Source organism: Arvicanthis niloticus, chromosome 21, assembly GCF_011762505.2.
Source record: "Arvicanthis niloticus isolate mArvNil1 chromosome 21, mArvNil1.pat.X, whole genome shotgun sequence".
Taxonomy (NCBI): Eukaryota; Metazoa; Chordata; class Mammalia; order Rodentia; family Muridae; genus Arvicanthis; species Arvicanthis niloticus.
The window spans coordinates 28,204,081-28,210,138 of NC_047678.1; the positions used below are offsets into that span (position 1 = coordinate 28,204,081).

At 40.5% G+C, this 6,058-nt stretch overlaps 1 protein-coding gene across 2 annotated transcripts in view; it reads left to right on the forward strand.

Annotated features, from left to right (window-relative positions):
* Cdhr4 (cadherin related family member 4) overlaps nt 1–6,058 on the forward strand; it is a 32,022-nt gene that overhangs the window by 25,749 nt on the left and 215 nt on the right. The window lies entirely within an intron of this gene.

Below are 6,058 nucleotides of genomic sequence, written 5' to 3' on the forward strand. Positions count from 1 at the left end.
CCTTCATTAGACTCTCAGAGATCTGCCTACTAGGAGGAGCTGGAATTAAAGGGCTGGATCACCACATCTGGCACCCATATCAGTGGCTTACAGCCACCTGTAGCTCTAGCTGTACCTCTAAGGGAATCTGCTGTCTTTCTGGCTTCTGGGCCTGCACACATTTGTATACACACACATACAAAATTAAAAATAGAATGTTGCTTTTTATTTAAAATTTAAGTCTTATTTTATGTGTAGGGTGTTTTGCTGCATGTTGAGTGTGTGTGCATTGTGTGTATGCAAGCTCCTTTAGAGGTCAGAAGTTGGATCACCTGGAACTGGAGTTACAGGTGGTTATAAGCCATCACCTGGGTGCTCAGAATCAAATCTGGGTCCTCTGGAAGAGCAACCAGTGCTCCTAATGCCTGAACCATCTCTCCAGCCCCTGAAATTGATTTGTTAGCTATTATTGTATGTGTGTTTATGCATGCACATGCATGTGTATCATGACTCCCATGTGACGGTCAGAGGACAACTTTGAGGAACCTGTTGTCTTTCCACTGTGCTGGAAATTGAAGTCATCAGCTGGTTCTGCAAGTGTTTTACTTGCTGTACTGTCTTGTTGGTCCAATTTGCTGCAGTTCTTTCATTTTTATTTATTTATTTGATGTTGTTTTGTTTTTCACTATGTATCGCTGCCTGGCCTGGAACTCACACTGTAGACCAGGCTGGCCTTGAACTCACAGAAATCCACTTGTCTCTGCCACTCTTGTGTTGGGATCAACAGAGTGTACCACCATGCCTAGCAGTTCTTGGAAGTCTAGGAAGTACAATTCTTATAACTTTATAATTTCACCTAGAAAGTTTATAGTCTTAGTCTTTACATTTAGGTGCTTGATTTATCTTGAATTAATTTTGTATGTTGAGATTAGGGTTGAGGTTTACTTTTTTTCTCCATGTGGATATAAGGTTGTGCAAGCATTGTCAACATTTATTGTAAAGGCTTTACTCTTTCTTACTTGCTTGTTTTGGTGATAGTGGGTTTTTTGTTTTGTTTGTTTACATTTTTATTTATTTTTCTTTTTGAAACAGGGTCTCATTTTATATAGCCCTAGCTGGCTTGGAACTTAATATGTAAAGCACGGTGGCCTCAGAATCAGTGACCTGACTGCCTCTGCATCCAAGTTTTGGGATTAAAGTGTATGTATGCCTCTACACCAAGGTTAATTAATAGAGATATATATATATATAATTTTTTATAAGAATAGTTTAAGTCAGGTGGTTGTGGCACATACCTTAAATCCCAGCACACGGGAGGCAGATGTAGGCAGATCTTTGAGTTCAAGGCCAGCCTCAAGCATAGTCTACATAGTTTCAGGATAGCCAGGGCTACAGAGAAGCCCTGTCTTAAAAAACACAAATAATTTAAAATTTTTTTTATTTTATTCTATGTGTATGAGTGTTTTGCTTGCCTGTATATATATGTACCATGTGCTTGCCCGGTGTCCAAAGAGCTCATAAGAGGCCATTCCTTGGAACTGGAATCACAGACAGTTGTGGGCTGCCGTGTGGGTGCTGGGAATTGAACTTGGGTCCTCTAGATGAATAGCGGGTACCCTTAACCACTGAGCCATCTCTCTAGCCCCCAAAACAACTTATTGACATAGTAAGGGAGTAGTGAGCTAGGCAGTAGTAAGTATCTAGAGAACTGCCTCTCAGTGTTTGCTTATGAAACTACTTAGACTCGGTTCTCCTCAAACCCAGTGCTGTGCGGCAGTGCTTACGTGACTCAGTCCTCGTGTTCTGCTGTGCTAGAGTTTTACTGGTTTCCTTAGATTGTGTCAAACAGTAAAAACATGAACCAAAGACCAAAAGACATATTTGCTAAAATTAAAAGTATTGCCTTAATTTTGTCTCCTCTTTCTGGCCTAAGGTTTAACTTTACAAAAAGCAAGTCTAAATAAATAGTAAGTTCCAGACCAGCCAGAGCTACATAGTGAGACGCTGTCTTAGTGACTCTGTCTCAGTAATAGTAGTAGTAGTAACAACAATAACAATAGTAATATTGGGTTGTTGTGGTGTTCATTTGTAGTCCCAGCTGCTTAGGAGACAGAGGCAGCAGAAGAGTTATTGGAGTACAAATTCAAGGCCACCCTGGGTAAAAAGCCAGACCCTATCTGAAAAAAAGAAAAAAATTATTCTTTAAAAGAATGTGATCATCTATGCTTTCACTGCCTAAGTGATATATATAGCTGGTTATTTTGTTGTACGAGGGATTGATCCCAGGGCCTCCTCATGCTAGGCATGCACTCTACACACGTCGCTAGAGCAACATATCTCGAGCTCTGATGCATTTCATTTTAAAAGACGTAATAGAAGTGAAAGTCATAATAATATAATAAATAGAAAATTATGAACTGATTTTTGATGTGATTTGCAAATTTGCCTGTGAAATGTGAAGGTACCAAGGATGCTTTGGTTAATAAAAAAATTACTGCCCAACAAATGCAAGTGATTAATCCGCAGCCATAAGAAAGTGTGTTGGCCACAGAATTCTGAATTCTGAGCTTAGAGTGCATACTTGCTGTTGGGAGTCTGTGATTCTGCCTGGGTGAGGGGTACAGGAACCAGGTATTGCCTTCCAGTTGCTTGCTGTTGAGACTGCTTTCCTGGTTCTTAAAATATCCTGACCTTGTTTGCGACCCAAGCTCATCACAGTTTCTCTTGTTTGCCAGGACTTTGCATTCACTGCCACTTTCTAGGCTTATTGTCTTGTTGAATTAAATTAGACTTTTGAAAAACAAAACTAAAATACCCAAACAAAAACCCCAACCATTTACTTTGTGTCTCCTAAGTTTGGTTCAACAAGATCTTCTATCTGGCTCACTGTTGCTGAGATCATTTGTGTATGCCTAATTTTTCTTCCCTTGGTTTTTCCTTTAGTATCATTGATTAAAATTTTTTTTTCTTTGTAAGTTCTTTTTTTTTTTTTTTTAAACAATTTTTTACAGTTTTTGTTCTATAAAGAACTATTCTTACCTGGCTACATTTAAGCTTGTTTTGGTTCACTTATCAAGTCTTTTTGAGAGTCTACACAGAATTTTATATTTTCTTTGTTGCTGGTTTGGAATTCTGTCTGCAGAATGGTTTTGTAAAGCCACTTTACCTTTTTGTTCTGGTTTTGGTAGAGATGGGTGATGCCTATACTCTTAGCACACAGGAGTCTAGGATAGGAGGATTTGTCTTGGGCTATAGTAAGTTACAGGCTAGCCTAGGCTTGGCTATAGACTAAGACCCTGTCTCAAAGAAAAGAAAACAAATGCTTTTGTGTGCACGTGTGTGTGTGTGTATGTGTATGTAAGATGTAAGTCAGAAGACAACTCTGGAGTGTGTTTCCTCCTTTATGTCGTTTCTGGGAACTGAATAAGCTGTCAAACTTTTGAGAAGCATTTTACCCACTGAGCTATCTTGTCCAGTTCAGTCTTTTTTTTTTTTTTTTTTTTTTTTTTTTGGTGTTTTTTGTTTTTTTGTTTTTGTTTTTCGAGATAGGGTTTCTCTGTGTAGTTCTGGCTGTCCTGGAACTCATTCTGTAGACCAGGTTGGCCTTGAACTCAGAAATCCACCTGCTTCTGCCTCCCAAGTGCTGGGATTAAAGGCATGCGCCACTACTGCCCGGCCAGTTCAAAGTCTTGAAAGTAACTTATTTTAAGTGAGTGTGTGTGTTATATGCAGGTGAGTGCAGGTGACAGTGAAGTCAGAGGTTTCAGATCCCCTGGAATTGCAGTTAAAGGCAGTTGTGAGCCACTTGACATGAGTACTGGAATTTCACTCTAGCTCTCCGCAAGAGAGGACACAATCTTAACTGCTGAGCCATATTGGCTCCCAGTTCAGAAACTTTAGAAAGCAGTGGGAGAGAGTTAAACCTGGGAAAATGTTTGGAAAGAGGGAATGGGTAGTGCCAATTCATTTGTGTGAGGAACAGTATGGATACAGAGTCTGTGTAGAATGGGATAGCAAGCAAGTACAAGAGGGGTTTAGTGAGGAGAGGGAGACCAGCTGTTTGTCCCTGTTAGGGTTTCCTAGAATGAGGAGGCTGCTGGATCTGTGAGTCCTGAGTCTTGACTGCAAAATTAAGAAACTAGGTGAAGGGAACATCAAAGCAGACAGTAACAGGAAAGTGCAGGGACTGGTGCTTAGGGACAGATGAAGAAAAACGTACACCAAGGAGATTTAACAGTGTCCTTTCACCTCCTAGAGGAATAGTTCTCAAGCTGTGGGTTCTTAAGACCATCTGCATATCAGATAATTTACATTATGATTCATAGGAGTAGCAAAACTACAGTTATTAAGTAGCACTGAAAATATTTTACAGTTGCGGGTCACCACAACATAAGGAGTTGTAAAAGGGTTGCAGCATTAGGAAGGTTAAGAACCACTGTCCTAGAGGATTGTAATGGTAATTATAGTGTACCTGGGAACCAGTGCTTTTCCTATTATGTGTATTAACACTTATTTAAACCAGCAAGGTGTGCAGTGGTGTCGCACACCTTTAATCCCAAGACTTGGGAGGCAGTGGCAGGTGGAACTCTTGAGTTGCAAGACAGCCAGGGCTACACAGACAAAACAACTAACCCGTGTTTTAAATAATCCAGACTAGCCTCAAACTCCTAGTGCAGGTTAGCTTCCTGGTTTTTTTTTTTTTTTTTTTTTTTTTTTTTTTTTTTTTTGCAGAATTTCATTCTGATCACATTGACCTTAAGTCTCCAGCCTCAGCTTCCTGAGTGTGAGATTATAAGTGTAAGCTACCACACCAGGCAAATCAGGGAGTTAGCCTAAAATGCCAGTGCTGCAGAGTGTTAAAACAGGACAGATGGACTCTCTTGTAATTCAAAGTACATAATAAGCTCAGAGACAGAGCAGTGGAGTTCCATGACCCTCATGACCACAGTCCATTCATAAACACTGACAAGGTCTCAGCTATTTTAATACAAGTCCCAAGGGGGAGAGTGCTGTTCGCTCTGTATGTCAGATGATGAATCTCCAGGATATCTGAAGAGCATGGTCTGCAATTGCCCAGAATTCCTCAGTGCCCTCTGCTGCTTCTCTGATGCCCTTTCACTGCTGCCAGCCTTCATCCCTCAGGTGTAGTCTGTCTACTACAGTCCTGACTCAGAAGTGGATTTAGTATTAAAGAAATGGCAAGAATTTTAACTTTTCTTAAGGGAAAGAAAAGCTGACCTCAAAGGGAAGGTGCGCTAATACAGAGAACTTGTCTCTATCCTACAGTGGGAAGGAAGGCTGAAAGTAGAAGAATCTGAACTCTGAGGGAAAGCAAAAAAAAGATTTTTAAACAGTGGGTATCGTGGCTCACGCCTTTAATTCTAGGACTTGGGGGAGGGGGGCAGAGGCAGACAGATTTCTGACTTCCATGCCAAACCTGGTCTATAGAGCCAGTTCTAGTGCAGCCAGGGCTATACAGAGATACCCATCTCAGGGCAGGGGTTGGGGGATTTGCTTTAAATCCTATCAAAGAATGGCTTTTCATGTCTGGCCCTTTGTACTTTCGGCAGAGTTTTGAAACTAACATGATCTGATGCTTAAGATAGAAACACTTGTCTTGAGGACAGCAAGTTTAGGGCCATCCTGGGTGATAACAGGGGAACCTTGTCCTAGAAAAACATAAATATGTTGGCACAGAATTTCATTTTGGATGATGGAAGCCTGTGTTGTAAAGATGGATGATGGTAATGGTTATACAGCAGTGTGAATGTATTTACTGCCACTGAAATGTACGCTTAATGGTTAAAATGCAAACAAAACCCAGACACGCTTCTCTTGAGTCAGGATGAGACCTTGAACAGAATGTATTTTTGTTGTTTTTTCTGATCCTTTCATCTTTGAAGCTTACACAACTAGGTTGGTTTTCATACTGATGATTGTGGTGTTGTTTATCTCTGAAGTAAAATCCTCAGAGTATTTAGAAGGAGTAGGAGGGGAGCTGTGTACACAGAATGATGGATGGAGACCAAAGCTGCATCATTTTAACAAGATTTTCCAGCTGCCTCTTAGGTTGCAGTAC